We start from the raw sequence: 25,316 nt of genomic DNA, 5'->3' as shown, positions 1-25,316 counted from the left end.
TAATGCCAGCACCAAGGAATAACAGTGAATCAACACAGGTGACTATGCTATTCACTCGGGTTTTATTAATGCAGATTCAGTCCAAATCTATAATAACCACTGAGAAACAGTCAGCAAGCGAATTGGGGGACAACGAACCTGAATCCCAGGAGTCCAAATCACACAAGAGAATTGGGGGATAACAAACCCAAATTCCATGGGTCCAGATCAGCGTTCTGGGTCCAGGAGGCATCTGGCCAGCATCTTGCAAGCATACACTCCGGCACTTGAGTCAGCTAGAGCAGAATTCAACAGAGCAGCATGACGTCACTCTCTCCTTCTTGCTTGTCTCAGCAGTCCACCTGAACGCTCCTACTTTTATGCTCCTCTTGGTTGCAAAGTCATGTTGTTTTTGCAATTTCTCTAAACATGTTTTTCTGTCTTGATAAACACATGTTGTCTTCCTCTGGTCCCCATAGGCATATGTTGTTTACATCAGCTCTGATAGGCACATGTTTATGTTGCTCTACTGCCCATGCTCTGAGAGGGTGATGTTACCCTTCAGATAACCACACATTGTTTACCATGTGGTACTGCACATGCCCCAGGGATTGCATCATCACCTTCAGTCATTGCTCTACTGCATGCTCTAAACATGGCTTCAGTCCTGCTCTCCACAGAAGTTTATTTACACTGTAGGAAGCAGAACCAGAGATGAGAATTTCTATTCAACAGAGAGATTTGATATCACCAAAGGGAATCTATGGATCCTTATCCAGTTGACAAATATGAACATGAGGGGACAGTGCTCAATAACAAGTTGTATATCACTGGTGGAATCACCTCATTGGGCATCTTCAAACAAGTGTGCATTTTTGACCACAATAAAGATGGGACCATAGAGCAATGGACCAGAAAAACTAAAATTGTTACCAACTGCTGGAAGAATAAGAGCAAGATGCATTACACAAGATGCTTTCATAGGATAATTTCTTAAAATGGAAAGCTTTACATCTTCAGTGGTGTCTGCATGATCCTGAGGGCCTCTCAGGATGGCCTTCCACAGAAGAGTACAACCCAGAGACTGGCCAGTGGAGCATTTACCTTAGCATCCATGACAACTGGTAGAAGTGGCCATGGTGTGACAGGGCTGGACAAACAAATCATGGTTCTTGGAGGACTTTTCTACAACAGTCATTACAGTGATTCCATTCTCACTTTTGACACAGAAGAAAACAAGTGGAAAAAAGATGAATATCTGTGCATGCCCTGAAATCTGGATGGTTTAAAAGTACGCAACCTACATTTCCAGAATATATACTAGATGTGGTTAGTCGTAGCAACTAATGACATCTTCCTCACTTCAAAACCAAACAAAAATTTTGTTTGTGACACAGTAGTTAACTAAAAACAAAGACCTCACTAGTTTTATTATCAAAGCTATTGGTCTAATACCATACAAATTTTTCGTTCTGTGCTAGCATCCCTTTGTTTTCTTTTTAGTGGCCTCAACTCATGCAATAAGTTAGTTGTAAGCAGTAGCTCTTGAAACTGCTTCCTGAAGCAGTTTAATAGAATGATCCACTTATCTGAGAAGCTGACTGTATGCTTTAAACATTTCTGAGGATGTCAGTGCAGGAGTCACGCATCTTGTAAGAGAAGACCTGATAAGTGTCACTTGATGTAATTTCAGTTCCTTTCTCAACCTGAAATCTTTTTTTTTTTTTTTTTTACCTTTATTAATTTAGAATGCAATTCTGGGCCAATCTACAACCAGAGAAAACCCTAAACTTTGAAGTAGTGTTAACAGGCTGAATAATATAGCAGTATAGCCCCTGTATGTACAAGCCAGGAAGTTAATTTCCATTCCTTCACAAATAAGATCATGCTTATATAGTTGGTCAGCACAAGAGACAAATGGCAATTTATACTGAGCTATTTAGGTCTTTCAGTATAGTGCTCACGACTCCAAGCTGTTGGCCTTTCCCATGGCATTCGTTATGTGACATTGTCACCAATTACATTCAAAGGACTTCATTCATTTTTAAAAGCTAGAATAACTCAAAAAGTCCTGCATTGTAAATAACACGTGGAATATTGCATTTAAGTCTAAGAGGGCCAGATCACTTAAATCTTTTCTACCATCCTTTGTGTAATATATGTAGGAAAATGAATATCATATCAGAAGAAATAGGCCAACTTATTGTATTTTTACCTAAGAGTCTAATTACTTAAGTAATGTCTATTAATATTTAAATGATGAAAAAGTAAGTCAATGTTAAATGTTAACTGCACAAAATCTAAAAGAAAATGGCCACATTACATCATACTGTATTATATAGACAGAATAAAAGCAGCTAATTGGAGCCTTTTTAAAAATTTAAAGTTTCTGACATCATTTTCCACCATTCCATCAAGTCTTCCTTTTCCTCTTCTTTCCCTTCAGAAAATAACCCCAGTTCAAAATCAACTCCAACGGCAGGACTATAAGGAACTGCCACTTTCTTTGTGATAGCCAGGTACCCTGGAGCCGAGGCTGTGAGCTTATAGTTCCCAGGTACGAGCAGTCTCCAGTAGTCGCCATCCTTGCCGGATGTAACGTCATGGTCTATTCCTTCCACTGAGATAGTTGCATTGGCAATCGGGTGACCTTGAAGGTCTCGGACAAATCCTTTAACTCCTCGGTGTATCTGCTCCAGGTAGCTAATGAGGGAGTTTTTGTTATCCTCCCAGTAGCTCTTCAAAGTCTCTTCAGGTGGGAACTTTTCACAGCTCAGCTCCACAGTGATCTCGAAGCAATTGCTGCTCAGGTAATTGAAGTCCTGCATTCATCAGACAAAATGTACTTTAAGCCAAAAACACCCGGAACGCTGTACCAAGCAGCACCATTGGTTGTCCCATCTACAAAGCTGCTATCATCGTTGTTCTTGCGACATGGTGGCTGATTGGGATCTGACATGGGTGGGTTAAAAGAGGAGTATGCCCTGGCCAAGCTTTGGAAAATGGCATCATCCGGGCAGGAGCTGTATTCATGGGTACTACCCTGGGCTCAAGCGGAGGGAAGACAGAGAGGACTGGAGACGCTTGGGGAGAGTTTGGTGTGGTGGCTTTGAGGGAAGAACTGGGGAGGCAGCCGACTGGGTCCCAGTGCTGACTCATCCCCAGTACTGCCAACCTGAAATCTTTTTGAACATTTATTTCAGTGTATTTCAGACCATAGACCTTTTGGGTTTTATTGTTTAAGTTTAAAACTCTTTCTCTTTTTGCATGGCTTTTTGCTAAAAAATGCAAAAATATAAATTTTCTAAAAACTTAAATTTTTATACTCAAAACACTATTTCTAAGCTACTTCCTCTTATCTGCATTGTGTTAGTGAAAATGTAGCCATATGTGCATACATCTTATAAATATATAAGACACATCCTCTTTATGTGTGGCTAGGATTCTATATTTTAACCTAGGGTACTTGAACACACACACAGTTTGCCATATTTGTTGAATTTTAAATGTAACATCTTTTCATGTATTAATATTTTTAGAAAGTTAAAGTAACTGGAGTCCTCATTTGATGTCGAAGTAACTTAACTTTTTCAGTCCATATTGATTCAGTAATATTTGAACTCTTTATATTCCTGAAATATGTATGGATTTATGAAAACTAATATTTTATTTTCAAAAGTAAACGTTAGTGTCCCTTATGAATGTCTATCTTCTATTCGAACATGTGTTTCTTTGCAGTCTGTTTAAAGTTACCCCTTTTTTAAAACTTTTTAGAGAGAAGGGAAGGGAAGGAGAAAGAGAGGGAGAGAAACATCAGTTTTGTTGCCTCTTGTGTGCCCACAACTGGGGACCTGGCCCGCAACCCAGGCATGTGCCCTGACTGGGAATTGAACCAGCAACCCTTTGGTTCACAGGCCGGTACTCAATGCACTGAGCCACACTAGCCAGAGCTAAGGGTACCTTGTTTTTAGTGAGAATTGGAGTAGCATGTTGCAATCCCTGGCCTTACAGTGTGTGAGCACTTTTAAAGAGAATTTAGGAAATATCAGACTCCTAAATAAAGGCCCCTAGAAAGTAAGAACAGTTTCTATTCGTTATATTCAATAAGCTTGCTGCATCTGTTAATGAATGGAAAGTAGCAACGTGTGGAAAATTTGAGCTCAATTTTGACTTAGAGGTAAGGAAAAGAATTATAATCTTGCTGATTGCTGATCATTTCTACTTATTTGGTACAAAAAAAACTTGGTGGCACTAAGCTTTTGTTTTACTTACTGAAAGCTTCTAGCATGAAGGCCAGTAACCTCAAAGTTGAGAATGGATCAAAAACACCTGTTTAAAAGCATTTGTTGTAAGTGTTTTAGAATCTGCCACACCTTTCAACTCAAAGGAAAAACATAGAGTTGACCAAGTTAAGCAAGAATACAGGGAATGGCTTGTTAAAATTGATGCCATTTTCCTGAGTAGAGTCTCTATCTGATACACTAAATCTACACTGGCAAAATTTGCCAGACCTTATCTTAGGATATTGGTGCAATATTGCAGTGCCTTCTGTATGGCTGTTCTGTAAATTTTCAAGTTTCACTTTTTTTTTTTCTGCTGCCACCACTGAACATGTGATAGACGAGTGAAGTCATAGAATTGTGAAGACTTTTTTTTGCATTTAATTAAGACAGCTATTAAAAACAACAACTTGATATATACCCAGCCAAGATGGAGGCATAAATGCACACACTGCATCTCCTCACAGCTAAGAAGAAGTTTACAACCACTTCAAAACTAAAAAAAAAAAAAAAAAAAAAAAAAAAAAAAAAAAAACAGAAAATTCAAAAAATCAAAACTACAGGGAAGTTCAGCAAGAAAAAAAGAAGAAATAATAAACCAGAAATGTAGGGGGGCCGGAGCCGGGACGGAGAGGTAGAGAAGCAGAGCAGCAGCTGCGGGGCAGTGCTTGGTGGCAGCAGGGCTAGAGGCGGTGTGGCTCCTGGCAGAGCAGCAGGCGGGCGCGGCTAGCAGCAGCCATGACAAAAAACAGTCACAACATTTAAACCCGAGAAACGATCCCAGCCCCAAACCAGACCACATAGCTTGCAATTCCACAGCCTGGAGAAAATAGAGCCGCATTGCTTCTGACTGTGAAAGCAAGTGGGGGCTAGGGTGGAGGAAGAAGCTGCCAGTCTCCAAAAGGAGGTAGCTTGCTTAATAGGGAAAGGGGAAGAAGTGCCTGGAAAAGCGGGGGCAACCGGCAATTTTCCCTTTCAGACCCCTCCCCCACATACAGCGCCAAAACGTGGTGAAACAGTTGCTAGCACTAACAAATACCTAAGGCTCTGCCCCATCTAATGTAAGAGGTGTGACAGCCCTTACCCAAATCACAGAGGCAAACACAGAAAGATGAGGAGACAGAGAATTACGACCCAGAAGTGGGGTCAGGTCAAGGTCCCAATGACACAACTAAGCAATGAGCAGACAGCCTGCCTAATGGATGAGGAGATAGAGAGCTTAACAGATGCACAGTTTAAGGCATTGCTGATTAGGATGCTCACAGACTTGACAGCAAAGATTAAATGGGATGTGGAAAGAATGAAGGCTATCCTGACTGAAATGAAGGAAAATCCATACCAAACAAGTGGTGAAGGAAAGGAAACCAGGGTTCAAATCAACAAATCAGAACATAATGAAGAAACAGTCAACCAGTACAGAAGAAGGAAATGAGAATTTTAAAAAATGAGGAGAGGCTTAGAAACCTCTGAGAGAGCTATAAACATGCCCACATCCGAATCACAGGGTTGCCAAAAGGTGAAGAGAGAGAGCAAGAAACTAAAAAATTATGTGAAAAAATAATGAAGGAATACTTCCCTAATTTGGGAAAGGAAATGGACATACGGGTCCAGGAAGCACAGAGAGTCCCAAACAAACTAGACCCAGGGAGGACCACACCAAGACACATCATAATTAAAATGCCAAAGGTGAAAGATAGAGAATCTTAAAAGCAGCAAGAGAAAAGCAGAGAGTTACCTACAAAGGGGTGCCTATAAGACTATCAGCTGATTTCTCAAAAGAAACTTTGCAGGCAAAAAGGGACTGGCAGGAAATATTCAAAGTGATGAAAAGCAAGGACCCACAACCATGATCACTCTGTTCAGCAAAGCTGTCATTCAGAATGGAAGGGTAGAGAAAGTGCATCCCAGACAAGGTAAAGCTGAAGGAGTTCATTATCACCAGGCCATTATTCTATGAAATGCTAAAGGAACTTATTTAAGAAAAAGAAGACCAAAACTATGAACATTAAAGTGAAAACAGTATCACAACTATCGACAACAGAAGCTAGGGAATGGAAACAAAGGCAAACTAAGAAGACAACTAGAATGGGAACAGAATCATAGGTATGGGGAGCATGTGGGGGGAGGTCAGCTGGGAGGGGGAAGGGGGAAAGGGAGGGAAATGGTGCAGGAATTAAGAAGCATAGTAGGCGGGTGGGGAATAGACAGGGTGATGTTGAGAAGAGCTTTATGCAATACCCATGGAAATGGACTAAGGGGTTGGAATTGCTGGAGGGATGGGCATTGCTGGGTGGAGGGGAGCAAAGGGAAAAGAAATTAGGACAACTGTAACAGCAAAATCAATAAAACATACAAAAAATAAAAACAACAACTTATTTTAAAATTCCAAAACTGGAGGCATTTGCGTTTAAGAAATACTCGGGTACACAATTTTTGAAAAAGAAAAACATTGACATTGGTTTTAGAAATCAAATTACTGTTCTTTTGTATCAAGACTTAAATTATTATTAAATGATTCTATCATTTACTTTGTTTTTAAGAATAAAACAACATCATTTTCCACGGTAATATGGTAAAAGTCTTTTTCTACATTTTAAAAGTCATTTCTAATCATTTAACTTTTGAAAACTAGGATTAGCTTAGTCATTTAATTATCTTTCTAATATATTATTAGTTTAGTGTTTTGTATGCCTGCTGTCTTGCTTTAAAGAACATAACAAGAATATCTTTCTTTTCCTCATTGTTGTCTTTTGTTGGAAAAGACAGAGAGAACCTAATCAGGCCATTACTCTCTAGCAGTGGTTCTCTTTAATTGCAGAGATATAGCTTCATAGCCCTAGTGAGGGTAAGATTTAAGCAAACAATTGAAATTCTTGGGTCTTCCATTCTAAAGAAAGAAGGCCAAGGTCAAAGTTCATGTTTTGGAAACTTCGTGAAATCTTAACTTGAACTAACTCTGGGTTCAGCTTCACACTTAAGTCATGTCTGACCTGATGTTAACTGTAATCAGTTTTGAGCATTAAGAAGAGTTGCTTTTGCTTGGGTTCTTTAATGAATGTATGAGGAAATTCTTCTGTTTATATGCAGTGCTAATTTAGGTTCTTTTAAATCCATGATAACTTACATTCCCTTTTCAAGTTATGGTCTAATTGCTGAAGGAGATTTACTGTTGTTATACTAAACTATGGAAAAGTTTTCCATAGAATTTTTTTCAAGTTTCCTTTTTGTGTGCTTCACTTGGACCATTTTGTTTATATACACTGTATGTGTTCAAGATAGTAGTTCTTTAAAAAATTCAGTAAGAGATTTGAAACTATTCAGTGCAACTGTTGTTATCTTTGTGTGTTAATTTTCACTTTACATTTTGAATGTCAGACTTTACAAAAATAGCTGATTTTCATTAGTTGCATCTTAATTAGGAATGTTCGTTCATTTCCATGTCTTTGATCTAAGTTTTGACTTTAATCTGCTTAAAGAAAATTCTTGCACTACAACCTTTTCATAAAATTCAAGATTCTCTCCTTGAAGGTTTTGTATAGAAAGAAATACCACTGGTTTTGTGAAAGCAAAGCTTAATTAATAGAATTATTAGCTTTTCTTGAGATGGCTTTCTCTGTGTTCTCATTATTCTGCTCCGTGTGAGTGTTACCATAATGTGTGAGATATTGGCTGAGCTTTAGAAAAGATAAAGCAGCACCTTTGAGCACCTCACTCTGGGAAGACTACTTGAGTCATAGTAAAGGACACAGATTTGTATGGGGCGATATGGTAAAAATGGAGAGTTTTGTCTTAATTACATGAATCTAAGCTTTAAAATATTTTACATTTCAGCTGCATAATCTAAGCATGTCAAACATTCAGTGGGACTATTTTTATATATGTATATGTGGTTGTAGGTTATAACATTTCAGTTTATAATTTAAATTGTTATTTCAGTTTACAAGCTATCTCTCTAAAAACACTAGCACTTTTGAGAATACATAAAGTTTTAGACTGAAGTTAAACACAACATAAATAATAGTGAAATGAGGTATGATTGAGAGCTAATATGGTAGGAAAACTGCTAGTGCCATATTTTGTTTGCCTATTATACATTTCTGATTTTTTTTTTTTTTTTTTGTACTCTGAACATTTTTAGAGATCATACATTTGTTCAATTGGATTAGAGTTGGTTTGGGAATAAATATCTGCTAAAAAGAGAGTTATCTTAAAAACAAAAGTCCTGAAAAATTAGTTTATTGAGAGTTTATGAAGTCAAATATTCAATAGACATCAACCGGAATAGATAAACTCATGGAAGTCATATCCTTTCAGTACACCAGTATGTCTTCAATGTTACACAGGTAACCCTGAGAGAATGCCACCAGCTTTGCTTGTTCCCCTCAATATTCTTGGGTTTCCTTTTGACATCTTTGGGAACAATTACATTAAAAACCTTTTAAATCAGCATGTAAGTGAGCATTTAGGAGTTTGCTTTCTGAAGAAATGGTGTAGTGAGGTGATCAAACAGGTTATTTTCTACCTAACTTGTATGTGCCTATATCTCTTGGGCTTACTTTGTCTATTAGAAAAATATTTTGACCTTTAGGTACATTTGGGGCCAGTAGTCAAAAATCCTAGGGTCAGTTTAAAAATCTTAGAATAACTTAAGGTCTGCCTTTTACAGTTCTTTTGAAAGCCTTTACATTTTTGTCAGGTAATTATTCCCAAGTCGTGAATATAATCTAGTCAAATATGTTTACGTTATCCATTCTGTGTTCAAGCTGAAAAAGGAAAGTTAAAAGTATTTATGAAGAAAAATTTTAATGAAATATTTTTTATCTTTAAAAAAAGGAGCTGACAGAATTCTTGATTTCTTGTTGTAGCTAACCATGCGCTGACTTTATTTTCTTGTTTTCCTCTTTGGTGCATTTGAGGAGAGTTTGCACTAAAATGATAATCCATGGCTTATTTGAAAATGTATCTGACTTAATTAGCAGAGGATGACCGGAAGGACAGTGATGGCACTGAATTTTGAATTTGGGTTCTTAATGGTTTTTAGAAGAATTTGTCTCAGTTTAGTTGATGAGCCTGACAGGCTATGAAGTGAAAGTAGTGACAGAATTAAAAATGATGTTTTCCTTCAAACTATTTGATAAAAAGCTGAAGCTGGATATATAGATTTTTCATGGGTTTACATTTTAATAAATATTTCTTTCTGCTCCAGATAGCTTAAATAGACTTTTGTTTTCTTATCTTTCCAAAAATATTAGTTTTTCCTTACTATTTGGTTTTACATTGTTTTTTCTTAACTGCACTAATGTTGTATGTTCCATTCTATAAATGACTTCTAATAGGAGTTCACAAAGCAATGTTTTTTTTGTTTTGTTTTTTTAATTATTATTTTATTTTCTTATTTTGAAGGAAGAGAAGGAAATGAGTTAAAGGTAAGAGGAAAGTTCCTGGACCAACTTGAGGGCCCACTGGAGCAAGAGAAGGGGGAAGGGGAAAGGGGTCGTGGGAGAAGGAAGGGAGAGAGGAGACTCTCAATCCACCTTGAAGGCCTGTAGAAGTCCCCTTCCTCACAAAGCAATGTTTTTTTAGAAGATTTCTCGGAAGCAAAAGAACTTCACACTAAATTAGTCATACCCTAATCTTTCCTGCCAAACCATGTGCCTCAAGGGCCTTATCCACCAAAATCATGAAGACTCCACATGAATTTCTCAGTGCCCATCTTAGTCAGCTTGTGCTGCTATAACAAAATACCATAAATGGTGGCTTAAACAATAGATACTTATTTCCCTTGTTCTTGAGGCTAGTAGTTCAAGATCAGGGAGCCAGCATGGCTGGGTCTGGTGAGAGCTCTCTTCCTGGCTTCTGAATGTCTGACTGTTCATTGTGTCTTCAGCATGGTAGAAAGAGAGAGAGAGCTTCCTAGTCTCTCCCTCTTCTTCTTTTTTTTTTTTTTTTTTAAAGAGATTTTCTTTATAGAGGGGAAGGGAGGGGGAAAGAAAGGGAGAGAAACACCAAGTGTGAGAGAACCATCCATCAGTTGCCTCTTACATGCCCCCAACTGGGGACCTGGGCCGCAACCCAGGCACATGCCTGATGGGGAATTGAACAGTGACCTTTTGGTTTGCAGGCTGGCCCTCAACCCACTGAGCAACACCAGCCAGGGCCCTTCCTTTACTTATAAGGACAGAGCCTCTGCCTTCGTGACCTCATCAAAACCTAATTAATTCCCAAAGACTCTACCTCCAAATAGTATCACATTGGGGGTTGTGGCTGCACAATATGAACTGGGAGGGAGGGGGCACAAACATTCAGTCCCTAGCAGGGCCTAATCTTCCATTCTGTGCACTGAGCTAATAAGACCACAGTGGAGCCTGTGGGACCAGCCAGGAGCGGCACAAGGAAGACAATCAAGCCAAAAGGAACTACAGCAGTCCCTCTCTATATCGCGGTTCACTTATCGCGGCTTCACAGTATCGCGGGATTTTTTAAAATATTATATTTAATTATTTATCGTGGATTTTTCGCTATATTGTGGGATTTTGCAGTACTGTATATATATGTTGTTAAAGTTACATAGGTTTAAGAGCGTAGACTATGTTTAGGAACATAGTAGCGTTTATAAAAGTGTGGGAAAGGTTAATAAGGGACTGGGAATGATTTATAAAAGTGTGGGAAGGTTTTATAAAGCCTTAAAATATATGTAAATACTAAAATAAATGTAAGGTTCCTACTTGGCGGATTTTCACCTATCACGGAGGGATCTAGAACATAATACCCACGATAAGTGAGGGAATACTGTATCTATAGAACAACTTACGTATGAAGAAAGCCAATGGAACAAGAACTTAAAGCAAATATACAAAACTGATAGAACCTATGGTAAAATAAGCAAATGAATGCTGAATACATAAAGCAGGAGCAAGATATATGACTTTAAATGTTTGAAAAATAGGATGCAGAAGATATAGCATTGAAATGATAGCAACATGGACAAAGTAACAAATTAGTGAGCTGAAAGACTGCATTGAGGAACTCTTCCAGAAACATAAGGGAGGATAAAAGTATAGAAAGGAATAAAGTAAAGATAAAATATATAAAGAACACATGTAGAAGTGTTCACAAAAGTAAGTGAAAAGGGAGACATTCTTTGAAGAAATGACTGATGAGATTTTCTCAGAACTAAAAACAGACCAGTAAGTACAGAACAGAAGAGTTCAAACTGCAATGAGGTTTGAAGAGACAGTCATTCCTAAAACTCATTACGATAAAATATTTTAAAAGACAAAGGCTTCTGAAGAGGATGAGAAGCAAATTTCCTTAAAAAACAAAAAACAAAAAACTAAAATTGTTGTTAGATTTTTCAGCTGCACTGGATACATGAATACAATGTGCTAGTATCTTCAAAGTGTTGAAAACAATCATTAACCCTAGAATATTATATCCATTGTGCTAGTATTTAAAAGTGCAGATACAATAAAGGCATTTTCAGACTTATGAGATAGAAAATATGCCAACACTGAAGTTGTTTGAAAGATATGCTACAGGAAGAAGAGACTTGAGTACAGAAGGAAGCAGAGAGATGCAGGAAGTACGGTAATTAGAAATAAAGAAGTTTATGCATTTTGTGGTTTAAATAAGGAGTAGGAACAGGAGTAGGAGGAAGAAGAGTGGAAGGTGGGGAGGAAAGAGGGAGGTGGAGACGGTATGACAGATGAGGAAGACAACAAGGACAACAGAAAAAGAAGAAAGTACACCCATAATAATCTGGGAGGGAAACAAGACTTTAAAGCATTAACAAGAGAATCAGGAAATGGAAGAGACAATAGGGAAGTGAGTGTGTTACCTTCCTCTCTTTCTTTGAGATGGGAGTGGCAGGGACAGATTTAAGTACAGATCCACTTTATAAATTGATAGGAGAAATAGGCATAAATTTGACTTTTAATAATTTAGGCATAACCAGCAGAATAAAAATTTAAGCTAACCTTTCAAGCTTATCCAAAAAAGATAAAATTTTAAAGGAAAAAAAGGCATAGCAAACAGGAAACATTAAGATAATTCTTAGCTGTTTTTTGTCTTCTGTGCAATAAACCATATTAATAAACTTTCTGATGTTGAATTACTCTCTTGAGATAAAACTATATTTAATCATGATACATTAAAAAACTATTAGATTTGTCTATGCAGTATACTAAGATTTTTACATCTATGTTCATAAATGAAACAATCCTATAATTTTATTTTTGTAGTGTTCTTGGCTGGTTTTTATATCAAAGTTAATCTCTTTCTGTACAATAATTTAAACAGCTGATTTTTTCCCTCTGTTATGGAAAAACTTACATACAGTACAGTCTATTGGTGCTTTAGATAAGCATAAAATCCTTTGTGCCTGGCACAGTTTGTGGAAGGTGGATTGTTGTCATGTTAATGTCTTCAATGGTTAACAGAGCATCAAGACTCTTATCAATCTGCCCCATTTATACCTCCAGGTACATCGTCCTCAACTTCTTACAATCTATGGTCCAGCCAAACTAGCCTACTTGTGGTCATATGAATAATTCTCTTTCACTTCTTATTCTTTGCATATTATTGTTTCTATCTGCAATTGTAACAGAACCTCTGGGCTGCTCCGATTGAAACAGAACCCACAGGCCATTTAGTTAGAGGCCCGATTACCTGCCGGCAGAATTACAACTCTCAGTACTAGAGTTTAGTGAAAAGAAAAAGAACTGTTTATTTAACAGTTAAATAGATTTAGATTATTTGCGGATTTCTGCTGTTGAGTCTTATGTTCTTCAAAATACCCACAAACACATAGTTCTGCCTCCCCCTACCAAACCAGGTCAGCCTTAGAAAAGTCGGAAACACCATTTCCCTACTTCCTAGGCACAGTTCAGCTTTACCAGTAGCTGCCAATCACTCAAATCTGATTGGGGAGGTCCTTTCTGTGCTGTGGTGCCCTCCAGCTCTCAATGCAGAACCGCCTGGATCCTCAGCCTCCTTGTAAACTGCCTTCTTCCTGCAAACTGCATGGATCTCCTCTCCTTCTCAAAACTGCATGGCGAGAGCCTCTTAAAGCAGCCTGGAGAGCCCTCTCAAAACTGCATGGAGAACTCAGTTTCTTTAATCCACATGGAGAATGCCCCTTCACCAAGCCGCATGGAGGGGGGGGCAAGAGAGAGAGAAAGAGAGAGAGAGAGAGAGAGAGAGAGAGAGAGAGACCGAGAGAGCCAGAGAGAGCATGAGACCCCGCTAAAATGTCCGCAGCTTCTTATACATCCCTGACTGCGTCCTCTGATGCAGTCGGTGTTGCAACCAGTTCTGACCATTCACAGAACCCTACGCAGGCTCTGTAGGCTCCTTCCTACCATCCCACAGTTCAAGACTCCTCCCATCTTCTTGGGCCTTGGAAGTATCAAAGCCATTTTGCATAACGAAGACACTAGCAACTAGCCCCAGGCATGCAAAGGCATCTCAAAAGCTGCTTCCTTTTCCCCATCTCCCAGCCACAAACTCTGGGGTTTGTTTTTGGACACCCCTGTTTCTGTAACACAATCAGCACCCATCCACCCATCTACATTTATCTGCCAAAATTCCCACTTGCCTTTTATGTCTCAACCTGGGCATTTCTTCTCCTGAACCTTTCTTTGATCTGCCCACTAAGGGACCTACACTGTCTATTGGATTGAGTCAACTCCCATTTACCACATTTTCCATTGACATATCTCCTGGTTTTACACCTGACACATTTTCACAGTTCTCTTGGGTCAGGACCCAAGCACAGACAGATTTTCCCTCTGCAGCAGCCCTGGTCCCCTGTGCCTATGAAGTCACACTGGCCCTAAGACTTAGGAGCACTTATCAGGCCCCAGCAACCTGAGGTTACTTAAAAGGGAATTATAAATGATTAATATGAGAAAGACATTTTTTTTTTAAATTTACAGGACCAATTTTTTATAGGAGCTTCAACTTCCCAGGATATATATTCAGCCTAGCAGAAAGCCTCTGGGTATTGGCTCAGCCTTTCACATGACCTCACCACCTACAACCCTGTGATTCCCACTATCAAAATCCTTATCACATGGTACTGGCAGCTTTCCAACTCTGTGCTTCTAGACTAGAGTGGGTGAGAGGAAATTGATTAAGAGCCCACTGAGCTGCAGCTTGACCAAGAATCAGAAATAAGGTTAAGTCCCAGCTATACTTTTCACTAAATTTGGTATGTTTTACATGTGTTGAGTTGGCTCTGACTTCTGGCAACCCTCTTGAATGATATCTCATCCCCAACAGCCCTGCTCAGCTCCCGTAGACTCATGTCTATGGCTCCTTTCATGAAGTCAATCAATCTTATGTTTGGTTTTCCCCTTTTCCTGCTGACTTTTTTTTCCCCAGCATTATTGTATTTTCCAAAGGATCCTAAATTTGGTACCTTGGGCTAAATTTGGATGCATTGATTTTAGTGCTCTGCCTTTCTTTCTCCCTTACAAAGCATTCCCATCTTGCTTACGGGGATCCCTACCATAAAGGGAATAAATGACATTTCTCATATAAAAGTGTTCTATAAATTGTGAAGAATTATATAGATATAAGATGCTATTAGGTGAGCAAAGAATTGTTGGCTGACCTTAAAAGGGGCTGCAATAGTTCATGGCCTGCTTGTACTATTTTGTGTACTAAGTAGAAGAGAGAATTTTCTAAATGACAGTCTTCTGGCTTGAAACATTCACATAATTCCCTAACAAAAATTTTTGCTGACTTCTTATGGGAAGTACCAGATTTTTTCCATCAGATATAATAGGGTCAAAAAATTTTAATTTCACACAACTCAGATGTGCAAGTTAGATAAATCATTATTTAGTCTATGGTTGATGTAGTCTTTCTTCCAAGATGCTAACTTCTTCTCAGTCTACTTTAGATATAATCTGATTCAATAATATAAGTAGCCCCTTAAAATATTAGCGCCTTCTCTGTCTGGCATTAACCTTATTTACCCAACACATTTATTTCTACTCAAGCCTAAATCTGGAGAAGAAAAAATAGACAGCATGTCTTAACCATCTCTCTTCTCTCTTTTTATCTCTTACAAGACCACTCTTACAAGACCAACAAAAAGAGAAGGTATTCTCTTAATTCTCCTGCATCTTATCATCTCTAAGTTAGTCAAAGACAAACACCATGATTTAACTTATATATAGAATTCAAAAAATGACATAAACAAACAAAACAAAAACAGACTCAGAGATACAGAGAAAAGACTGATGGTTGTCAGAGAAAAGGAGGTGGGAGACTAGGTGGAAAAAGCCAAGAGACTGTGAAGTACAGATTAGCAGTTACAAAATAGTAACAGGGATGTAAGGTATAGCATAGGAAACATAGTCAATAGCATTGTAGTAACTATGTATGGTGCCAGTGGGTATTGGAAATACTAAAGGGAATGCTTTGTAAAGTATATGATTGTCTAACCACTATGCTGTACACCTGAAACCAAAGCAAAATACCAAATGTGAACTGTAATTTTAAAATAACTTTAAAAATTAAAAAAATCCCCCACAACTCTGGTTCCATTCTTCTCAAGACATAAAAGAGCCAGTCATCACTTTATGCCTATTAGGATGAGTCTTACAAAAACAGGAAGAAAGAAAAAAGTAAGTGTTCGTGAGGATAAGGATGTGGAGAAAGAGGAACCCTTGTCCACTGTTAGGGAAAATGTAAAATGGTGCCACCACTATAAGAAACAGTATGGAAGTCCTCCAAAAATTAAAAATAAAGCAACCATATAATCCAGCAATTCCACTTCTGAGTATACATCCCCAAAAATTGAAAGCAGAGTCTCAAAGAGAGATTTGCACACCGATGTTCACAGCAGCACTATCCACAACAGCTAGGAGGTGGAAGCAACAGAATTGTCCGTTGACAGATGAATGGATTAACCAAATGTGGTATATGCATAGGATGAAATACTATTCAGTCTTAAAAAGGAAAGAAATCCTGTCACATACAACATGGATGAACCTCAACGACATAATGTTAAGCGAAAGAAGCCAATAAAAAAAACATACAAAAAACACCTGTATGATTCCACTTATGAGATATCTAAAGTAGCCAAACTCAAGAAACAAAAAGCAAAATAGTGGCTCCAAGGGGTTAGAGGTGGGGATAGAGTTGTTTCATGGGTATAGAGACTCAGTTTTACAAGATTCAGTAGTTCAGAAGATCATTTTCACACTAATGAACACTACTGAACTTATACATGGTTATAATGGTAAATTTTATGTTATGTGTTTTTAACACAAAAAGAAAAATAAAGAAAAAGTACATTCAGTTTCATGTCTAAATATTACCTGCTGGGTTCTGATGTTCCGTGTACTCACACAAACCTGCTGATTTGGTCCATTCAGTATGTCATTGAGTCAATGTAAATGAATAGGTCAAGCTAGTTTTTGCACTGAATTAACCAAAATCTCCACGTAGGTAAGACCTTAGGCAAGGGAAGGTGTTTATACACCTAAAGCAATATACAGAAATAAAACTATTATTAATAGTATCCCTATGGTTAGGAACTCTGCCCAACAGTGTGATAAGAAGTATTGTGTGGGTAGGTGGGAGTGGGAATAGGAGCTGTCAGGTAGATGACTTGAGAGTCACTGTCCAGGAAAGATAATGCAAACAACACCCACATGAAGAGGGAGAACAGACTGCGAAAAGTGGATGGAGCCCAAGGAAGATAGTAGATGAAAAGGATCAATAGTCTCTTTTGACCTCCCATACTAAGCCAAACAGTCATATTTTATACTCTCCTAAAACCACAAACTTTTCCATAGCATTAAGCTCAGTGACAAATGTAAATACTCAACCTGAACTCAGCATTCAAATTATAGTCTTGCCAGAGAAAGAAGAGGGAGGTCACCTTTTTAATCGTATTACAGAGGATTTAAGGCAACTTAAATGCAGAGAAGTTCTCCAGGGTCAGCCAGCAAAATTTGTAATTCCAAAACCTGTGCACTCTGCCCAACCCACAAACTGCCACTTTAGCTCTGGGAACTGAGCCCACTTAACCATTTGAAGGTCACTTAGATTTTCTTTTGGGAGACTGAAACCCAGAGAGGGGTTAAAGAAGTAGAAATCATTGATTTGCTTTTTTGTTGTTATTGTTGGGATTTCTTTTAATTATTTAACAACTGGAAGAAAGGAGGGGACTAACCAAAAAAGCCTCACACATTTGTGGAGAAAAGCAATCAGGAAAGGCTCTGTTAAGAAAAATATTTTTATTTAGTTTCATAATCTTCACATCTTTCATAAAAACTTGAACACTGCTGAAGATTCATGAATTGGGCAATTTTATGGTGTTTTAAGTTTTCTGAGTAGGATGTAGGAAATTATACTTTAAAAACTAGAGGGGGACTAATCTTCTAAACACTATCATTAAAAAAAAAATATGGCCGTCCCATATAACTTCAGTGAGCCCTAGTATGTTTTCTTCCCTAAGAGGCCACCAGAAAAAGAACATACCAGATGTAAAGAATTAAAAACAAAAAAATAATTTGCCTAACTCTGAATCCTAGCTTTACTATTTCAATGTTATGCGAGCCAAAGAAAATTATTTAAGCTCTCTCTATGCCTTCATTTTCTTCTCCATGAAGTAGGTATGTGAGAAACGCTCACAATAAAAACCGGGACACAGGACTTGAGCAGTAAAGCAAGGCCTTTATTCATAAGTCTGCAGAGCCGGGCGCACCCTCACAGCCAGGAGAATGTGCTTGCCAAATAGACAAAGGAACCTGGTTTTATAGTCTTGGCTTCCCCACCCTGAAATTGCCATTCTAAAGTGAGAACGATTAGCTTCCCCGCCCTAACGCAACTAGTTTCCCCTCCCCTCTCCTTCTTCCCCGTTTCCCCATGACCGGATACTCCAGAGTTACAATCTAATACGTTCATCTAAATGCCCCTATTGTGATTTATGAATATGCTAATACTGTCTATTCCCTTCTCAGAGATCCTTTAATTACATTTGCCCTTAAGACCCTTTAATTACATTTGCCCTTTGTTACCAATGACTTTTTACTGGTTTGGGAGTCACTATGTCCTTGTTTCCAACAGGTATAATACCATCAAACTCATGGCATTATTGTGAGCAGTAAATGAATCCACATATGTAAATGCCTGGACCAGTGCTTAGTGTATTATAAGAAGTGCTATATAAATGTTAACCCTTATTTTCTCATATTCACCAGACTGGTGAAGACTGAGTTGGGATGAATCTTAGTACTTAACAACAGCATGACCTAACTTTCATATTAGCAAAGTGTACTCATCCAAAAAATGTCAAAAACCACTGTGTCTCTGTCACGGAGATTTGCTGTGAGTAAATGAGGTGATCTGTATAAACCATTTTGCCTAGGGTCTGGAACATGATAACTGCTTTTTTTTTTTTTTTTTGAGATTTCATTCATGCAGTTAACAGATTTTTGCGGACATTTCACTTAAGGCATTGGGCAAAAGAATAAGACTCAGCCTCTTGTTCTCCGAGGTCTTATATTCTTTACTGAGTTAAAGCATATATATTACATATTTGTGACCTGAGGGAAGTGTCAATGAGCGGGCAGCACAGATAAAGCATGGGCCAAGTGCCAAGGAAGGGGACTCTGGAAAATACTAAACTGGGCTTTAAAGAATGGGCAGGGCTTTGAGAGACAGACATGGGGAGGGGGCAGGGGTATAGCCTTATTTTACTGGTAAAGAAATTGAGTCTCAGAGAGTGGCAGTGACTTGCTCCAGTGGTGGGGCGCAGACCCGCATCCAGGCAGTTCGGCTCTGAGCCCAATACTCTCCTCTCATTTCACACTGACTCCTCCAAAAGTTGTCTCTTGTTCCTCTTTTGGAATAAGATTTAGGAAATAGATTTTTTTTAAACATTAAATAATTCAAATTAAACTAGAGAAAACTTCCTGGCCAACATCCTCACTCCCATGCATGTAAGTCCTCTAGCTGGGCCTTCTTTGCCTAACTTAAAGACATGGGCCTCATCATACCCCATCACACCCCATCACACCCCATCACTCTCCATAGGGCTGAACATAAAAGCACATTGCATTTGGGGACGAGTGACCAGCTGGCCTGCTGTGCCCATCTTGGCATTATCTCTTCATCCCAGATATTTACAGAGCAGCTATCTGGTGGAGAGGGTAGAGACTCTCAAGAGGGCAGCAAGAATGACAGGATATCACTAACTTTGAGTGATCTTGGGACATTTCTTTCTTTCTTCTTGAGTTTTACCTCCCAGTGGAAATGTTAATATTTAACCAAGACTCAGCTTTATGAATGTTTATGTTTATCTCAGGTAGGCAGTAAAACCTTTAAGGAAAAGGAATCTGCAGCTCTCTGATATTGGCTGACACTCAGATCCAGTGGGGACCCATTGGTCCCCAATGCCAGTGATACATTTCAGAAACTAGCTTGCTGTGAACCAAGTTAACTACCAAGGGTAATGGCCTGTTCTTTCCTGCCCACTAAAAATTATATTAATCTATTTTCCATTGATTCCCAGTTTGTTTTCTTTTTTTAAAATTTAATCTTTATTGTATTTTTTCCATTACTAAATAGTCCTCTTATACCTCCCTCCCCCCAGCAGTCACCACACTGGTGTCCATGTCCTTGAGTCCTTTGTCCTTTTTCCTTTTTGCTCAATCCCTCCATCCCCTAATCCCCCCACCCACTAGCTGTCATCTGCTCACCAACTGTGACTGTCTGTTTTGCTTGTTAGTTCAGTTTGTTCATTAGATTCCACATATGGATGAAATCTTACAGTGTTTGTCTTTTTCTGGCTGGTTTATTTTACATAACATAAAGTTCTCCATGTCCATCCATATTGTTGCAAAGGGTAAAATTTCCTTTTTTCTTTTCTTTTTTTTTTTTTTTTTTTTTTTTATGGCTGAGTATAATTCCATTGTGTAAATGTCCCATGGTTGTTTTATACACTGATCTATTGATGGACACTTGGGCTGCTTCCACATCTTGGCGATTGTAAATAATGCTGCAATGAACATAGGGCTGCTTATATTCTTTCAAATTAGTTTTGGGTTCCTTTGGATATATTCCCATTTTTAATTTTTTGAGGTATCTGCATACTGTTTTCCACAATGGCTACACGAGTTTGCATTCCCACGAACAGTGCACTAGCGTTCCCTTTTCTCAACATCCTCGCCAGCACTTGTTTGTTGATTTACTGATGATGGCCATTCTGACAGGTGTGAGATGATATCTCATTGTGGTTTTAATTTGCATTTCTCTGATGATTAGCGACATTGAGCATCTTTCCATATGACCATTGGCCATCTGTACATCCTCTTTAGAGAAGTGTCTATCCAGGTCTTTTGCCCATTTTTTAACTGGGTTGTTTGTTTTTTTGATGTTGAGTGTTAAGTACTTCATAAATTTTGGATATTAACCCCTTAGATGAATCAGTGAATATGTTCTCCCATTCTGTGGGCTGTCTTTTTATTTTATTGATGATTTCCTTTGCTGTGCAAAAACATTTTAGTTTGATGTAGTCCCATTTGTGTATTTATTTTTTTTGTTTGTTTGTTTCCCTTGCCCAGGGAGATATATCCCATAAAAATTTTCCATAAGCAATGTCTGAAATTTTGCTATGTTTTCTTTGGGGATTTTTATGGTTTCAGGTCTAACATTTAAATCTTTGATCCACTTTGAATTATTCTCATGTGTGGTATAAGAAGGTGGTCTAGTTTCATTTTTCTGTACATAGTTGTCCAATTTTCCCAACACCGTTTATTGAATAAACTATCTTTAGCCCATTGTATGTGCTTGCTTCTTTTGTCAAATATTAATTGACCATTAAGGTGTGGGTTTATTTCTGGGCTCTCTATCCTGTTCCATTGATCTATGTGTCTGATTTTATGCCGGTACCAGGCTGTTTTGGATTATTATGGCCCTGTTGTATAGTTTGATATCAGGTAGTCTGATTCCTCCAACTCTGTTCTTCTTTCTCAGGATCTCTGTTGCTATGCAGGGCCTTATGTGGTTCCATATAAATTTTTGAAATATTTGTAGTTCTGTGAAATATGTCATTGGAATCTTGACAGGAAATGCATTGAATCTGTAGATTGCTTTGGGTAGTATGGACATTTTAATGATATTAATTCTTCCTATCTATGAGCACAGTATGTGCTTTCCATTTATTTGTATCTTCTTCAGTTTTTTACTTCAGTGTCTTATGATTTTCTGTGTACAGGTCTTTTACATCCTTGGTTAGGTTTATCCCTAGGTATTTTATTATTTTTTAATCAATTGTGAATGGGATTGTTTTCTTAAATTTCCTTTGTTAGCTCATTATTGGCATATAAAAATGCAACTGATTTCTGGATATTAATTTTGCATCCTGCTACTTTGTTGAATTCATATATCACTTTAGTGGTTTCTTGGTGGAATCTTTGTGGTTCTCTATACACAATATCATATCACCTGCAAATAACAACAGTTATATTTCTTCCTTTCCAATTCAGATGCCCTTTATTTCTTCTTGTTTGATTGCTGTGGCTAGGACTTCCAGTGCTATGTTGAATAAAAGAGGTGAAAGTGGACATCCCTATCTTGTTCCCAATCTTAAGGGGAACATTTGCAGTTTTTGCTCATTGGGTACAATGCTAGCTGTAGGTTTGTCATATATGGCTTTTATTATGTTTAGGTATTTTCCCTCTAATCCCATTTTGCTGAGAATTTTTATCATAAATGGTGCTGAATTTTATCAAAAGCTGTCTTTGCATCTATTGATATGATTCATGTGGTTTTTATCTTGCATTTTGTTTATGTGGTGATGATTTCTCCACGACTTAGTTGTAATTCCAGGCTCGTCTGGGGAGGAGGTTAGTGTAGCTGCCACTTACTCCTCCGCCATCTTGGTTCTAACCTCCAGTTTGTTTTCAAGTAGCTTTCCTCTCATAGTTTCTTTCAAATTGTGTCACAAGAGAATTTGAATGATACCAAATGCAATTAGATTTAGCAACACGTAAAAATGCACCAGAAACAGTTAAGCAGATTATTCCAGTGCTATAACTCATAAAGCAAATAGAAAACCAAAGTGGAGAAAGATAAAGGAGTGGGAGCACCACTCTGGGATGGGGTGAGGAGCCAGAATGACAACTCTCTTTTCCATCCCCAGCCACTGAATAAGAATAGCTCCCACTGATGGGAGGTTTACTACATGCCAGATATTGTGGCCACATGCTTCCCATATCCCAGTTAATCCACACAACAGCCCTCAAAGATATATATTGTCACTTAGAGTTTACAGTTTAAGAAGTTGAAGCTGAGAGTATTTAAGAAACTTGTCCAAAGTCACAGAGCTCTGATTCCAAATTTCTTGCTCTTCCTCTTCTAGATACCCTGATCCTGTGACGGGCCCATGGGACACTATTCTGGCAGCAGGAAAAGGATGGGATAGAAGGGGCAGATACAACAAAGCAGGCATCCCCTAGACTTAAACTGTTCTAACATTTACAGGACAAAATCATCAGGACACAGAAACCTGATGACTTAACCCTTACAGAAAAGGGAATAGGCTTTTTCATGAGACAAATTGGGGATCTATTGCAGCCACGACTTATGTGACATCTCTGAGATTTTCCGCATTTTCTCCTATACAGTGGAACTCTCTCTGTAAAAAGGAGCTAACACCATTTAGTTCAGAAGGTTGTTAGGAGACTGAAAATTATTTAACATACATTAAATCTAAAACACAGTAAATGCTTAAGAAATGCTAATTCCCCCAGCCCCTTCTCATAGACTCATATATCCCCTCTTCAATCTCCCAGCTTTATAAAGGATGAGCATACAACCCAAGAGAATAAACTTAGTCCAACCAAATGTGTAACCTTGTCATGATCCACCATTTCTCTCTTGCCCCGCAATTTTATATATGTCACTGAGAAAACAAAACAATAATTTTGAATAAAAATCTACCCTTAGCCTACCTATTCCCTCTATGTCACTCCCTTTTCTATACAGCCTCACATATAGGAGATAAAATGTACTTCATAATACACCTTCAAATATGATTTTCTTCCTTCTATCTTCCCTACAGGCACAGATCCCAGAAAAAGTCTTCATACCTCATAAACATCAGTGATTTTATTAAGATTTTAGTTCTGGCTAGACCTTCTCTGTCCCCAAAGGTCTGACTGCTGTAAGATTTTTCCTCCAAAATATTCTTAAGCAAATTGACAGTGGAAAAACAGATAGACCTCCACAGGCAAGCTGTAAATCTTATCACTGTCTAAGGCATTATCTATATGACTTGCTATACTTGATAAAGATGCAGCTTTAAGAAATAACACATGTGATAAAGAAATTATAATTATATGGCATGATGCAAGTGCTAGCTAACACTCTGGTGGCAACCATTTTGCAAATACTATATCAAGACAACAGGTTATACCATCAATTTCCTCTCATAAAGCTGGAAAAAGAAATAATACATATGACTCAATAGCTACAATCACATGTTTTGAATTACTTTAAGACAACAAACTTCATTTTCTAATTTGTATGAGATTTCTTTAATTGTTTTCCTTTTGTATTTTTATATTACTTTGAAATCCATTAACGTCTTTTAATACTCACCAAATCCCACTCACACTCTCAAGGTTCTAGCCCATCCTCTCATCCTTCTAAAACTACAATTTCATGGAATCCTGTTGCTGTCTGGAGAGGAGTCCAGTCGCTGGAAGAAGCTGCCAAGTAATGCACTTTGACTTCTAGCTCAGGGTCTTGCACATAATGGATGTCCAATAAACATTTAAAATCCGTTGAACTACATCTTATTCATATCTCAAATATCAAAGACAGCCTAAAATATTATCATACATCTATGACAGACTTCATATATCCTTGGTTATTTTATTTAGTTGGTGAATTGTTAACTTCCTTAATTAAGGCAGGGATGGCACCTTACAAAGGAGAAGACATTGTACAATGAAAATTATCTGCATATTCAATTAAATGAGAATTAAGTTGAACCTCCCATGTAATGAAAAATTGGAGGGACTGAACAATTCACCACTCAAGAAGAAATGGGTAACTGATGTTAATTCTTACAGTAAAGAGATCAAGGAAGGACTCACTTTAAGTATGGAAGTGAAACTTTCCTCACTTTCATAAAGAAGGTTTTCATTACATGTAAATCCTACCTGGTTGTTAAAAGCTTTCGTCGGCAGCCGTCCGTCTCGAGAGACGATGGTGTAGCTTCTTAAGAGTCTATCTGCACGGCCGAGAATGGCTGTGCAGTCCGACTCGGGAGTGACATGGTATCTGTCTCCTCCCGTGTTGAATCGACGTCTTGCGATGATGCTGAAGCTACAGAGCCTGGGCAGGGTGATATGGAGGGCCAGCTGTTGCCCATGCAGCAGACCCCCCCTCTCTTCGCAGCTGAAGGGTCCAAGGGAAAGACGGAGTCAATACAGCTTGGCTTCAGGTGCGCCGCAGGAGTTGCCGGTGTTGACTACAACGTCAAACCGCCTTAGGGACTCCGGCTCTGGATTTTCTGTCGGGGTTTATTCCCTTAGCCTTTCCCCTGAAGAGGTATGCCGCAAGGCAGCGGAGGTTTTTTGGAGTCAGAGTTTTCCTTCTCTGATGTACCCTGACTGGAAGATCGAACCAGCGACACTTAGCTCGCAGGCCGACGCTCAATCCACTGAGCTAAATTTTGTGAATATTGCACTATATAAGACTAAGTAATGTGGGACTTCACTAGCATTGTAAAAACATGACCTACATTTAAAGTGAAACTTACCTCTATTTTAGATCTGTGGTTCCCAACTGGAGGCAATTTTACTCCCAAAGACATGGGGTGTTATCTGGAGACACTTTAGATTATCACAACTTGGGGCAGGGGGCAGTTCAACTGGCAATGTAGTGGGTAGAGGCCAGGGAAGCTGCCAAACATCCTACAATGCACAAGACAGTCCTCCAAAATGAAGATTTATCCACCTCAAAATGTCAACAGTGCTGAGGTTGACAAACCCTGCTCTACAGAGAGCTCTATCACTTACTACT

The sequence above is a fragment of the Furipterus horrens genome, unplaced genomic scaffold, assembly GCF_987537825.1.
Source record: "Furipterus horrens unplaced genomic scaffold, mFurHor1.1.pri manual_scaffold_6, whole genome shotgun sequence".
Classification (NCBI taxonomy): Eukaryota; Metazoa; Chordata; class Mammalia; order Chiroptera; family Furipteridae; genus Furipterus; species Furipterus horrens.
The sequence above is the reverse complement of the archived record's forward strand: the minus strand, read 5'-3'. Positions refer to the sequence as shown.